At 59.1% G+C, this 14815-nt stretch overlaps 1 pseudogene; it reads left to right on the top strand.

Moving 5' to 3' along the window:
• Positions 1-1923: 1923 nt before the first annotated feature.
• Positions 1924-13952, top strand: LOC115492461 (serine/threonine-protein kinase pim-1-like; annotated as a pseudogene).
• Positions 13953-14815: the final 863 nt, after the last annotated feature.

The raw sequence follows: 14815 nt of genomic DNA, 5'->3' as shown, positions 1-14815 counted from the left end.
TCCCACACTTGAGAGACAAAGAGATCTTCCAGGTCCTGTTCCTTGATGCAGGCAAGACCTCAGCAGCATGGAGATGTCTCTGACAATGCTTTCTGAGCACACACACAAATTCTGAGCAGCACTGAAGCGATGGGACAATCTATCCCCAGTATCTGAACACGTTTGCAGCTGGCCTGACTTCACACTGGATAGATCTTCCAGTGAAACACCTGATATACCAGCAAAACACCTGGCCCATGGTTGTGTAGAAGTAACTGTGGCTGGACTCACCCCTTGCCAATATCTTCCAGTTCAGTGTATTTCATCTTGGGATTTTCCATGTTCACCATTTTCCTCCCGTTGTCCAGGCTAAAGCTCCCTCAGCACCCCCTCCTTGGCCTTGTGCTCCACAGCCTTCCCCAGCTCCCGTGTCCTTCTCTGCACACGCTCCAGCCCCTCGAGGACTTTCTGCTTCAGAGGGGCCCACAAGTGGACACAGCACTCCCAGCCATGGCCGCAGCGCTGCCCAGCCCAGGGGGACGGTCACTGCCCTGCTCCTGCTGCCCCACTGCTGCTGACACAGGCCAGGGCATCCTTGGCCTTCTTGGCCACCTGGCCACACACTGGCCCACCTTCAGCTGCTCTTGACCGGCACCCCTGCGTCCTTTTGGCCCACGCAGCTCCCCCACCACAAAGTTGCCCGCTTGACTTCAAATACAGCATCCCCAGTTCCAAGATGTCCTTCCTCTTCTCAGCAACACAAGACAGCAGTCAAGGACTTGCAGCTTCCCCCCCAGCCTAGGCACTAATGCCATTCCCAAAGCTGCAGGCTGTGTGCAGCTGTCCCTGCAGGATGGCCCCAGGGCAGAGCCCAGCCGGGCTCCCCCTGCAGCCCCTGAAGCTTGGGGCAGGCAGTGGTCCCAGAGCTGAGGTTCACGGGGAGCACCCGCAGCTGTGCCTCGCACTCTGTTGCCGTGTCACCGTGCAGGCTGGCTTGTACGGGGTGAATGTACCAGCCCTGGTTTGACTGACAGGGGCCTGGCCCATCACATCTCCCCCAAGGCTGCAGGCATTCCCCAGGCCAGAATCTGAAGGGGCACAGAGATCAGACCAGTGAAATCATCCAGACTGGGTTTTTCAAAGGCCCTTTAGAAGAAAGGGCTTGAGAATAAACGTGCTCTGTTTGCCACAGGAACATCGGGGTGAGTGGTCTCTTTGGCTCCAACCCACTTTCCTCCCCGAGCCAACGTTACCCACTCCCTCACACGTCCCCCCCGTGCCTTCCCACTGCCTTGTCCTGTCAGGGCTTCCGCAGCCCCTCATCCCTTCGTGGCCCCGTCCCCTCAGGCTCTCCCCAGCCCGGCCAACCTGCCCGGCAGCAGCGCCGCAGCCCCACAGGAGCTCCAGAGGAGCCCATCCAGAGGCACCTGGGAGCCCTCAGCAATCCAGGCAGCAGCACACGGGCAGGAGGACACGGATGGCGCTTCCTGCCTGGGACAGGGCTTGTGGCCATCTCCAGGCACCGGTCTCACAGAGATCCCCACAGCTCCAGCCCCTGCCCATCTGCTCTGTGGGCAGCACAAAGGCTTTGGCAGAACCCCCAAAGGCCAAGGGGCTTCTGGCCATTTTCCCTGCAACCCTGCATGCCTGGGCAGCTTGCTGAGCCCAGGATCCCTTTTGTCCCTCTTCCCCTAGACCCTGCAGAGCCTGGGCAGCAAAAGAAAGATCCTGGGAGTCTGTCTATTACAACACATCCTATATTTATATGCTAAAGTAAAACAAAAAGACAGAAAGAACAATCTTAAAGAAACGAAACATTCCTGCTGGCTCGGGCGGCCCCAGCAGACAGAGCCTCTGGGATCAGCTCTCTGCAGAGCTCCAGCAGCGCAGCCAGCCCAGCCCCGACAGACGAGGCCGTCTCCTCCATGCCCTGCGGAGCCGATCATGCAGGTTGTCAAAGATGGAGTATGGAGCTCTCTCTGCTTCCTGGAGGATGTACAATGTTTGAACTGCCAGGCTTCTGACAGGGACACTGATGTCATTGGCCATGCCTTCAATGGCTGAAAGAGAGAGGAACAGAGCCATGGTCAGTTCCCACATCTGAGGGGACCCGAGGGGACTCTGTGCCAGGGCCATCCCAGCCGGCTCTGGCCATGGCCAGCAGGGAGCAGGGACCAGCTGGATCAGCCCGAAGCTGCTGGCCAGGAATCCCCCAGGTGCCCTGAAACCTCTGTGTGCTCTGCCCACGCCGGCCCTGGTCCGCACAGGGAGCAGAGCCCTCCGCAGCCGGGGCAGGGCTCGCAGCTCCCCGCCAGCCCCCGCTGGCAGCCCGCTGCCCTCACTCACCCTCAGAGATGAGCTGGAGCTCTTCCTTCCTCCCCCTCAGGTACCGCCCGGCCGTCCCTGGGAACACAGAGCCTGTCAGGCCCGGCGGCACAGCTCCCTGCCAGCGGCGCTGCCAGCCCTGTGCCCACACGGCCTCCTGGCCCGGCTCGTGGCTCACCCATGAACCTGACGGCCGCCTCTCGCAGGGGCTCCTGTGGGCTCTGCAGGTAGGGCAGGGCCCGGCGCAGGTGCTCGGCCACGCTGCTGCTGTCCTCTGCCAGCTGCAGAGAGCGGCAGGAGGGAAGGGTTGGCCCCGCAGCCCCGCCGGGCCGGGGCTCCATGGGCACCCGGCTCGGGCCGCAGGAGCCTGGAGCAGAGCCCGCGCGGCCTCAGGCTGCAGCAGCGGGCAGGGGCACAGCTGCCAGCCCGCACACCGAGCACCGCGCTCAGGGGGCTTCTCCAGGCTGGGGCTGCGGCTTCCCGGCCCTCCTTACCAGGCACTCGGTGAACTTCCACGGCTTCTGGTTCTTCAGCAGCTTTTCGAGATCCCTCTGCTTCAGGAACTCGGCCGCACAAAGCAGCGTTTCCTGAGAAGCCTGGAGAGCAGCAGAGACGCGGAGATGGCCCCACAGCCCAGGGCACAGGACCCGTCCCTGTGCCAGGGCCTGGAGGAGGCTGCAGCCTGCGAGGTGCCAGGGCAGGGGCAGCCCAGCCCCTGCCAGGGGAACAGCAGCAGCTGCCGAGTCCTCACCTCTGCCACTCGCTGGTTCTCATCATGGCAGTGGAAGGAGAGTGGCAGCAGGCTCTGGCGCACGTGTGCCTTCAGGGCCTTTTTTTCCTCCTCCGGAAAACGATCCAGCATGTCTCGGAAGATAAACATGGAGCTCAACTGCACCTGGCTATCCTCCTGTGTGAAAGGAAGGAAGAAAGACCTCAGTGTCAGCTGCTTCAGGCCCACCTGGGCACAGCCTGTAAGTGCACAGGGCACAAAGTGTGCGGGTAGCACCCACTGGCCGTGGCTGGAGGCGCAGAGCCTTACGTTGTCAAAGAGTGGCAGGAGCGCCTCAGCCAGCTGCAGGGCGAGGGTGCTGGTCATTGGGGCACCATTGCAGAGAAATAAACCCCTGAGGAGAACCGTGGTCATCCTGAGCATGACGCCGTCATTTTCCTGCAGGAGCTCCACGAGCCTTTCATGCAGGCTCCACATCCTTCTGGCCATCTACTTGTGGAACACAAGTGTGTGAAACACCATCCTGCTGCCACAGGGCCCAGGGGCCAAAGGCCTGTGCCAAAGCACTCGGGCAGCTGCAGCAGGAGGCAGGAGAGCTGGCAGCAGCTGCCTCAGTGCCCCAAGGCCAGCCGAGCCCCAGGGACTGCCTTCCCCAGCCCCACGCTGGCAGCACGGCTTCAGCCCCTGCGCTCTTCTCACCGAGGCACTGGTGGTGCCGAGCACCACGAGGCCTCTGAGTGCCAAGCGACGCCTCCCCCTGCACTCGCTCTGCAGGTTCTTTGACAAGAACTCCAGGACGCTGTCACGGCATTCACTCAGGTTCAGGCGCTCCAGGACCTGAAAGGCACAGGGCAGTGACGGGGGAGCGGCCGGCGGGAGCCCAGAACCGCACAGGGCCGGGCCCAGGCAGCAGCACAGGGCGCGGGCTCCGTCCCAGGCACTGCGGCCAAGAGAGGGCAGAGAGCCGGGAGGCAGCTCAGCGAGGCAGCGCTGGCCTTCAGGCTCACCTCCACAAGGAACGCCAGGGCGGCCAAATCCCGGCATGGCGTGTCTTTGCTGAGCAGCCCGAGCAGCTGGAATGCAATCGCGGAACACACGGCTTCGGATGCACGGCGCATTTCTCTGACAGGAGGAAATAGGAGCCAAACCCTGAGCCAGCGGGGGCAAACCTCTCCCAGGACTGCCTCCCAGAGGTCTGGCCTTTATCCAGCACCCTGCAAGGGGCAGCTGAGCCCTCTGGGAGGTTGCTGCTCTTGGGCACGCTCCTCTCCCAGCCTTTTGCAGCCTCCTTGGCTGTCCCTTGGTGACAAGGGCTTCTGGCCCACGGCCACGGGGACTGTGTGGGGCACCTGGGGCGCAGGGCACACATGCCGGGGACAGCTGGGGAGCAGGGGGTGTCACCTGGCCAGCACGCCCACAGCACAGTGGTGGGTGTCAGCACAGAGCAGTGTGTCCCAGCCACCCTTGTCTTCCATGGCCACCACCACATCCTCATAGTGCAGTCGGCAGAGCAGGGCCTTCAGGGTCTGCTCTGCAAAGCTGTGCGCACAGCAAAGCCCAGGTCACGCTGGGGGCACTGGCCCCTGCCCAGGGATGTGGCAAGGACAGGAGGACTGGCATGGAGCACCTGCTGGGGTTGGTGGCAAGGCCGTGTTGCTGCTGGCATCCCTTCCAGAAGGTATCGACCTCCTCTGGCATATCCAGAGTGCTGAAGAGCACTTGGAAGAGCAGCTGCACAAAGAGGCAGGGGAAACACACGGTGACTACATGTGGCACACAGGGCAGCTGGAGGATCTTCCACATCACCACGGTTGCCTGCAAAGGACAGAGCAGCCCGAGACAGCGCTCAGTGCCGAGGTGTCCATGTGGCAGGGCCCAGTACGGGAGGGAGAGGCCCGGAGAGACGCAGGGGGAGCACCGAAGGGGGAGCACCGGGCCTGGTGGCCCTGAAGCTGCCCCAAGGCCAGGTTTCAGCCCAGCGCCTGAGGCAGGGAGACGCCGTGGGGGAGGGAGGATGGAGAGCTGCTGGAGAGGTGGCCTTGGGGCCAGCAAAGGCAGAAACTCACAGCCAGGGCAAGGACAGCCGTGTGGTCCCCATCGGAGGTGCACGTGCTGTGCTCTGGCCAGCTCCCCAGCACCTCGAGGAGTACGAGCATGGCCGGCTCTGCAGTCCTGGGCGAGCACATGATGCTCTTCCACATGGCCAAAGCAGCTCTGTGGGGTCAGAGCTCTGTCTCAGAGGAGTCTGGGACACAGCAGCGTGGCCTGGGTGGCAGCGGGGAGCTGAGCTGCTCTGCCAGCCCTGCCTCTGCCCACTGCCCCTCACTGGCAGCACGCAGGCAGCCCAGCCCTGTGGGGACTGGCCCCTGAGGGGCAGGGGGGAAGCATGGCAGCACGCTGCGGGGCTGGCAGGGGCCAGGGCTGGCAAAGGGAGCAGCCAGAGGGCCCTGGAATTCTCTGTTGGTAAGACACCTGGGACAGGCTGTACAGGGTGAAGGGCTGCTGAGCCTTGTGGACACGTGGGCCCCGTACCTGTCACACACTGGGGCCACACGCAGGAGAGCCATCATCACGTCAGAGGGCTGTGCCTCTGTCAGATCCAGAAGGGGCCTGTACAGATTGTACTCAGGAAACTCATTGGCCACCAGCCACTGGTGGATGTACCTCACCATGGCCGGCACCTGGAGAAGGCAGGGGAGACTTGGAAAGCTGCCAGAGGAAGGAATGTGCCCAGCTGCCCCAGAGAAGTGCTTCCCTTGCCACCACACTGCCATGGCCTCAAAGGCTTCCAGGGAGCAGCAGGCGTGGCTTGGGAGGCCACGCAACTGCTGGGAGGAGAAAAGCCAGGCCACAGGCTGCTCACTTGCTTTGGGCTGGAAGGACCCTCCTCCACAAGCATATCCAGCAGGGCAGCACTGGTCTTGGTTTTGAAGATGGGAGAGTACGCTCTGACCACAGTGCCCACGACGCTGCTCTCTTCCTCCCGAATCCTCTTCATGAATTTGCAAACCATCTGTAGCAGAAGGGCAAGAAGCCCGGGATGTTGCATGGAGTGCTCCGAGCACAGTGCTGGGCTGAGCAGTGCCAGCAGGCCCAGCCCAGGTGGGGATGGCTGCAGGTACCTGCGCTGTTCTGCGGAAGCGGCCATGGGTGCGTTCCTGCTCTCCTGTGCGCTGCACGGCTGCACCTGGCAAAGAGCGAGCGCAGCCCGAGCTGAGGGGCTGCGGGAGAGGCCGGAGAACACAGCCCAGCCCTGCGCTGCCCAGGCAGGGACAGCCCCGCGCCGCCCCAGGGCATGGAGCACGGCTGTGGGGTGTCTGCCCGGCCCCTATTCCATCCTGTCCATGGGCATGGCCCCAGGGGATGGGATGGGATGGGATGGGATGGGATGGCATGGCATGGCATGGCATGGCATGGCATGGCATGGCATGGCATGGCATGGCATGGCATGGCATGGCATGGCATGGGGCCAAGCTGGCTGCCGGCACCAGCCCTGTGGCCCAGCTCTGCCACTCACCCTTCTGCAGTGTCTGGAACTGCTCCACCTCTTCAGGCTGCTGTGCTGGGGCAGCTCCAGGGCCTTCTTTCTCCTCCTTCCCCCAGGCCAGCTTGGGCACGCTCGCAGGTCTGTGCTCTGCGTCACTGCCTGGATCCATGGCTACTTGCAGAAGGTGAAAAGGAAAAGGTCCAAGTCAGCAAGTGCTGCAGTCCTGCCTTGAGGGCACCTGCAAGAGTGAAGTCTTGGCAAGGCTACAGGACAGCGAGTCCTGCACTCTGGTCTTGGGGGCTCCAGCCACAAGGACAGGAGACTCCTGTCAAGGACAGTGCAAAGCAAATGCCACGGTCTGCCCTCGAGGGCAGCTGCAGAAGAGATGCCTTGGGAAGGCCAGAGGTCACCAAGTGCTCTGGTCTGGCCACAAGCTCACCTGCAGGAGTAATACCTCGGGAAATCTCCAAGTCAGCAAGGAACGAGTGGCTGTGCCAAGGCTCCTTACAGAACCGCTCTCTCCGTCCTGTCTCGTCGCGTGCACAGAGCACTGTGGAGTGGCCTTGTCACTGCCAACACCTATGCCACAGCATGTCACAAAGGGCCCTTGGATACCCTGTCCCGTTCCATTCCACGGTGACCATGCTGCACCGTGTCACAAAGGGCCCTTGGATACCCTGTCCCGTTCCATTCCACGGTGACCATGCTGCACCGTGTCACAAAGGGCCCTTGCACACTCTGCCACCTGCCCTGGGGCCACCCCCAGCCCCCCAGAGTGGCCCAGGTTGGAAGGAATGCCTTGCCCCAGGTGTGTCAGACAGCCCAACAGGATCTTTAGGAACGGCTCAGACCATCAGCAAACGCTGCCCTGCTCTGCGGGCTCAGAGCAGCAGGAGCCCCCAGGGCTGCCGACGCAGCCGCGGCGGGAAGGGCACGGGGCCCTGCACAGAAGCTGGCACGGCCTCCTCGGGACACGTCCCACATGGTGGCCATCCTAAGCACGGCCGTGTGACACAGACCAGGAACGTGTGGGCCAGGGCAGGAATGCTGCTCTGAGCCTGGGGCCCGGGGAGCGCTGACATCAGCCGCTGAGGCACAGTCCCCGCCGAAGCAGAGTTCCCCCGAGCCCTGGCAGCACCGGTGCCCGTCTGCTGCCCCAGAAACCTGTGCCCCAAAAGGGCTTCTCTGCCAGAGGGCAGCCAAAGCTGGTGTGTGTTGCAGCATTTTTCAGAGAAAGAGGACATGAGTTATGAGATTTGAGCTACTCCAGTCTAGGCCTCAGATTTGGGCCTTGGGAGGCCTTCAAGCCTCTGACGCAGTTAGAAATTCAGAGCTTGGGGCGCAGATAGAAATAGTATTAAGGTGTGACGGGGACCACTGGGCTGTCTGGGTGTGAATTAGTATACGTTTATAGTGTAAGGCTCAAGCCACTTTAAGGAAAAGGTAAGCAATGTTAACCTATCAATCAGAGTGCCTTTGTTTCTGTAAACTATGTAGAAGCTTATATAAACTACCATCTTATCTCGAATAAACGGAGAACACATTGGTTCAGATCTGTGTTTGTCTTGTCCAGTTTCCCATTTTCCTGAGATTCCCTGGCTTTTGGTGTGCACTGGGGGCTGTGCTCCGTCCTACAGGGGCTGTTGGTAGCAGCACCTGGAGCAACTGGTGGCAACACTTGGTGCGTGTCAGATGTTGTTGCTCCTTCCCGGAATGATTTTTTCATGGAAGGGATTAGCAGCAGCACAGAAACACCAACAGCTACTCAACTTCACAGGACAAAGAGAATCTACCGAAACACTGTCATGTTTCCTTGTGCTTTTGCGTCTTTCTTGCACTCTGAAAGAAAAAGAATTGGCCCAAGCCCTGCTATTCAAATCTCCAGCTGCTGTGTGTCTTCCTGTGGCAGCTCACGTGCAAACACAACTGGCTGCCTGCTCAGCTCGGCACTGGACGGCCACAAACAGGGAGGGCCCTGGTGAACATCTCTTTGGTCTGGTGGGGCAGCGAGGGCACAGGAGACAAAGACTGCTCCTCCCGAGTTCATGGGGCAACAGAGAGATTCTATTTCCCAAGTCCCCCCTCACACAGGGCATTTGAAAGACCAGGCCTGGAAGCTCTCATTGGTTTGAGCTCCACGCCCCTTCAGGTTCTGGCCCGTGAGGTGCCTGCAGTTTTGGGAGATATTTGATTGGTCAAGAGCCCTGTCAATCATGGTAACATCTCACCCTTCTTTTCTTTATAAAATTCTGTGTATTGTTCTCTGTCACCCATCTGCAAGGGCCCTTTGCAAACATGGTGACAGAGGACAGCGTGCATCTAATTTACACTGGAGCTGCAGCATTCCCCTCCAGGAACTGTTAGGGGAGAACTCAGGCCACAGGCATAATGCTTCTTGGTTACAAATTGAACTTATCTCTAAAAGCAGAAAGCTATTTAACCCTGAGCCCATTTAGCCCTTAGAGAAAAACACAATTTTAAAAAACAATCTTTAAGCACTTGATCCCTTGGAGAAAAACCAAACTCCCAGAAAACAGTCTGTAAACAGAAAAACTGTTTGTAAACATGAGAAATAATTTGTAAACAAATCAAGTCCTTCTATGAACTGTCCATGAGGCAGGTGATCATTTGTAATGCTGTCTGTGGTTTCCAGTGTCCATATTTTAGGCAGCTGTATTGTACTGTTGTAGGATTTATTGTAAAACATGAGAACAGACTCAGAGGGGAGGAGGGTGTACCCTCAATCCAACCCCTTTCCCCTTTTTTCTTTGTATAATAAATATTAATAGGAACAGAACATGGATTTTGAATACTAGTAACTTACGCAAGGTTTCATCCAGGCTTACTGATAATATTTTTCTTTACCAGCCAGGTTCAGGGCGAAGAACTTGATTGGGAGATGTTTTGATCAGAGCAAGGAACTTGTTTGGGAGATATTTTCTGTATTTCTCTTTTATCTAGTGCAAACCATATATTCTTTTCCCTTTGTTAGAAGTTAGAAATTTTGTTATTGACTTTAATAGCTGACCTTTAACTTTTAAATAGATGACAAGTGGCAGAATTTCAGTGAAAAAACTTTGAAACTGCAATTTGCTTATGATAAATCCATGTTCTATGTGTACCTCAGTGGATATTCTTTGAGTCATACCAGTTTATCTTGAAGCAATGCAAGAAGAATTACTAGAATATTAAGAAAAGACATATACACATACTAGGACTTCTTTAAGACAATGATTTACTAAAATATGAATATTGATCTAATATCGATATCCAACTGAGACAGACAAAAACTCTCTAAGAGTTTAAAGTTAGAAAGTGTATATTTATTGAGACAGCCGGGCAGTACCTGGGACAATTCCCTAATGCACAGTGCAAAAATCACAGGTATTACAAAGCTTTTTTATTGACAGAAGTCTTGAATACACAAAATATGAATGCATATTCATATCCCTGTCACTTCCTCTGCTCCGCTTCATATGCTAATTGGCAGAAAGGCTATTAAGCATGTGTAGTTCTGCTCCCTGAAATGAGTCGGGGGTCCATTTTGGGGAGGGGTCTCCAAAATGAAGAAGTAAAATAAGTCTTCCTCGTTCTGACCTTTCTGCCTTTCCCATGCACACGTGACAAATGAATCCTTGCCGTTTTCCTGTGCTTAATGGATTCCTAAAGTATGGGAAGTCTGCAACTGTTTTTGTGTTCCTGAAATCTGTTTGTCACATTCTGTTTCTCATGATAAGCACAGCTACCCAAACATAAAGCTGACAAGCAATGAGTTAATAGATCCTGGATATCTTATCTAAGATCCAGCTACTGTTAACTATGAACAAAGCCCATTTATCTACTTCCGCTAAGTCAGCAACATCTAATTTAACTATCATCTTAACTTCCTAAAATTCTTAATTCTTCCAAATTAATGTCTCACCGGGAATGGGGACAGGGAATGGGAATGGGCACAGGGAATGGGGAATGGGAATGGAGACAGGGACTGGGAGTGGTGACAGAGACAGGGAATGGGGACAGGGACCAGGAATGGGGACAGGGAATAGGACTGGGAATGGGGACAGGGACAGGGAATACTGAACAGGGATCAAGAATGGGGTCCGGATTGGTGTGGGAGCAGGACGGGAACGGGATGGGGGGACATGGGAACAGGCAGGGGCAAGGGGAGTATGGAAGGGGAGTAAGGAATGGGGCAGCCACTGCAGGGGGACGAGGCATTGGGATGGGGGCACATGGGGACAGTTCCAGGGCAGGGGGTCCTTGACCAGCTGCCCAGAACCTCCACCAGGGTCTCCCAGTGCAACTGGAGCCGCTCAGCCTGGGGTGCCCAAAGCCCTGAGCAACTCCCAGGTCCCTCCCAGGAACCCTCAAGTCCCTCAAACCCAGCATCCCCCACATCCCCTGCAAGATCCCCCCCATGTCCCCATCCTTGTCTTAGCTCAACATGTTTATCGGCAGTGTCACAGCGGGGCAGCTCTCAGTGTCCCCAGCAGGTCACAGTGTCCAGTGCAGCCCGTGCCAGCGGTCACTGCGCACACGGGGCGGGCTGGGCTGGACAGGGGACGGGGCAGAAACGCTGCCCCGGGACTGGGGTCTCCCCCTGCCTCTGGGGCCCAGCCCCTGCTGGGAGCGCCTTGGGCAGGGCACGGGGCTGCTGCTGGGCCAGGGGGACAGGCCGTGCCCCCTGTCCCCTGCTGCTGGGCCAGGGGGACAGGCCGTGCCCCTGTCCCTGCTGCTGGGCCAGGGGGACAGGCCGTGCCCCCTGTCCCCTGCTGCTGGGCCAGGGGGACAGGCCGTGTCCCCTGTCCCTGCTGCTGGGCCAGGGGGACAGGCCGTGCCCCCCGTCCCCTGCTGTTGGGCCAGGGGGACATGCTGTGCCCCCTGACAGCTGTCCAGGCCCCTCTGGTGCCTGTCCCACATCCCTGTGGCTCCTGTCCCCACTACTCCCCACCACCTTCACTCCCCCCTTCAAAGCCCCACTCAACCCCCTCACAGTGAGCTCTGGAAAGAAAGAATGAATGAAGGAAAGGAAGTGTTGTCTGTTCACCCTGCATGGATGTCAGGCACCCACCAAAGCTGCTCTCTCACTCCCCTCCAGAGATGGACAGGAGAGAGAAAACAGAATGAAGGCTTCATGGGTTGAGCTAAGGACCGGGACAGATCACTCAGCAAATGCCATCATGGGCAAAACATTTTCAAAATTGGAGATAATAATGGAATTTATTGTTATCTGGATCAGGGCAGGATAGTGAGAAGTAGAACAAAGCTTTAAAAACTCCTTCTGCCCTTCCCTCCCTCCTTCCCAGCTCTACCTCCCCCCCAGTGGGTGCAGGGAGACAGGGAATGGGGGCTCAGGTCAGTTCATCCCCTGTTGTTTCTCCTGCTGCTCGGGGAGAGGAGTCGTTCCCTGCTGTGCCAGGGGTCCCTCCTGGAGACACTTCTCCATGAACTTCTCCACGGTGAGTTCATCCCACGGACAGCAGTTCTCCACAAACTGCTGCAGCGTGGCTCGCTCCTCCATGGGCTCACAGGTCCTGGCAGGGCCCTGCTCCAGCGTGGGCTCCTCTCCAGGGGTTTGCAGGTCCCTGCCAGCTCCCTGCTCCAGCACAGGTTTCTCACGGGGTCACAGCCTCCGCTCAGGCATCCCCCTGCTCCGGCACGGGCTCCTGCAGGCGCTGCAGGTGCATCTCTGCCCTCCGTGCCCTCCATGGGCTGCAGGGCCCAGCTGCCTCACCAGGGACTGCCCAGGGAATCTCAGGGCAATCAGCTCCAGCAGCTGGAGCAGCTCCTGCCCCTCCTGCGCTGGGGCCGGGCAGGGGTGCCCGAGGCGCGGCGCAGCATCGGCCCCGCTGAGGGCATCGCGGTTCCCCCGCAGCACAGCGGCGCCCCTGTGCCCCTGGAGCTGGCGCTGCTGTGGATGGTGTCGTGCCCCGGCTTCCACAGCATCGTGCGGCTCCTGGGCTGGTTCGAGCTGCCCGACGGCTTCGCGCTGGTCACGGAGCGTCCGCAGCGCTGCCAGGACCTCTGGTACTCGCTGGCCGAGCGGGGGTTCCTGACGGAGCCCGTGGCGCGGGGGCTGTTCCGCCAGGGGCTGGAGGCCGTGCGGCGCTGCTCCAGCCGCGGCGTCCTGCACCGCGACATCAAGGCCCAGAACGTCCTCGTCAACCTGGCCACGGGCGAGGCGAAGCTCATTGACTTCGGGTGCGGCACGATCCTCCAGGACACGTTCTACACACGGATGTCAGGTGAGCCCAGTGCTGGGGCCCAGCCAGGCAGCAGAGGTTCCCCCTTTGCTGGCAGAGGGGGAAGAGGGAGGGGGAAATCTTCTTCAGCCGGCTGCAGCCAAGTTACTTTTCAGCAGGGCAGGGCTGGCTGTTGCAGAACGGGAGCTGGCTGGGAGGGAGGAAGGGAGGGAGCAGCATCAGCCTGATGAGCTGTGCCTGTGTCCCATACAGCCCACTGGAGTGGATCCTCTTTGGCTGCTACCATGGCCGGCCAGCCACCATCTGGTCCCTGGGTATCCTGCTCTATGACATGGTCTGTGGGCACCTTCCTTTCCACACAAACGAGGACATCGTCCGGAGCCAGCTCTTCTTCCCTCCCTGGGTGTCTCAAGGTGGGGATGTGCCTTCAAGGCTCGGGAGGAAGAATGGGGCTGGGAGGGGGCAGCTGGCACATAAGCGCCCTGCTCCTGCAGCTAGTGAGGAGGTTGATCTCCTGGGCTTAGCTGGAGGAGGTGGCACGTGTGCCTCTGTGCTGCTCTCATCCGGAAGGGAGGATCGACAGAAAGCTTTTGGCTGCAGCTCTGAGCACTTCTAGTGTGGCCTGGGCACCGAGGAATGTGGGAGAGCATGGACAGGAGCCTTGTCCCGCTGAGCGGCCGTGTCTGGTTTGTCACTGCAGAGTGCCAGTGCCTCATCAGGTGGTGTTTATCCATGGACCCCACAGACAGGCCATCACTGGAAGACCTTTTTGAGCATTCTTGGCTGCAGGAGCCCTGCCTGGCCCAGGAGACAGCAGAGATCCATCGCTCTGCTCAGTAGGATCCAGGAGCCCAGCAAGTACCAGCTGCACGCGTCTTGTGGCACTCCAAGAAAACCCCGGAGCGTTTCCCTGTGGCTGCAGCACGGAGGAGAGAGCGCAGCCGGGGAGATGCTTCTGCTGGTCCCAGCGAGCTTTGGAGGGAGCGGCTCAGTGCTCCCTGTCCTGTTGGAGAAGCGGTGGCAGTGCGGTGAAGGTGCCATAGACTGGAACAGGGGAAACATCCCCCTGCAGCTCAATGGCATCGTGATGTCCCCGCAAGCCGAGGCACAGCTGGCATGTTCTTCTGGAGCACCACGTGCAGCTGGGAACACCATCCTGGAGCTGGCCGCTGGCGGGGCAAAGCCTTTTGGCTTTGGCTGCAGCCCCTTCCTGGAGGACACACTCTGAGCCCCGATGAAATCAAGATGAGTCCCCAGCCGGTGCAGGGGCAGGGGATGCTCGTGCTTCCAGGCATGGCGGGGCTCGGCCTGGCCGTGCTGGTGCTTCCAGGTGTGGCAGGGCTCGGCCTGGCCGTGCTGGTGCTTCCAGGCATGGCGGGGCTCGGCCTGGCCGTGCTGGTGCTTCCAGGCATGGCGGGGCTCGGCCTGGCCGTGCTGGTGCTTCCAGGCATGGCGGGGCTCGGCCTGGCCATGCGTCGCAGGTTCCCCGCTCAGTGGCGCTGGGGAATATTAATTTTTCCCCTGGCTGCCAAGCTGGTTTTGTTGGGACAGGGGACGGATGTTGTGGAAGGGGAGCCAGCTCCTGGCCTTGCTGACAGCTGGTTTTGTTGGGACAGGGGACGGATGTTGTGGAAGGGGAGCCAGCTCCTGGCCTTGCTGACAGCTTCTGCCAGCCAGCCCGGCACGGGCTGGGGCGGGGGCAGCCAGCCTGACAAAAGCATTTATCCATGTGGGTGGGGGCAGCAGAGGGGGACGGGTTTGGAAGCCGTGTCCCAGCTGGTCTGCAGGCCCCTGAGGAAGGGGTGCGTTTATGGGCGGGAATGGTGGGATTTTTCCCCACCCGTGGACAGGTTTAATTCCTGCATGGAGTGGCCAGACCCTCCTCAGGCCCATGAAACACTGACAGGCTTTGGTGCTTTTTCTTGTTTCCAGGTCTTGTTTTGAATTGACTTTCATGCAATTGTTCCTTGTTTTCCCAGGAAGATTACACCTGGTGCCCGGACCATCCATGGAGCGTGTCCAGTGCCAGCACTACCCTAGGGGTCACGGTCTGTGGGGACATCCCCCTCAAGAAGGACGAGGACCTCGTGC

Source organism: Taeniopygia guttata, chromosome 35, assembly GCF_048771995.1.
Source record: "Taeniopygia guttata chromosome 35, bTaeGut7.mat, whole genome shotgun sequence".
Taxonomy (NCBI): domain Eukaryota; kingdom Metazoa; phylum Chordata; class Aves; order Passeriformes; family Estrildidae; genus Taeniopygia; species Taeniopygia guttata.
Note: the sequence above shows the minus strand (reverse complement) of the source record. Positions and strands in the feature narration are given on the sequence as shown.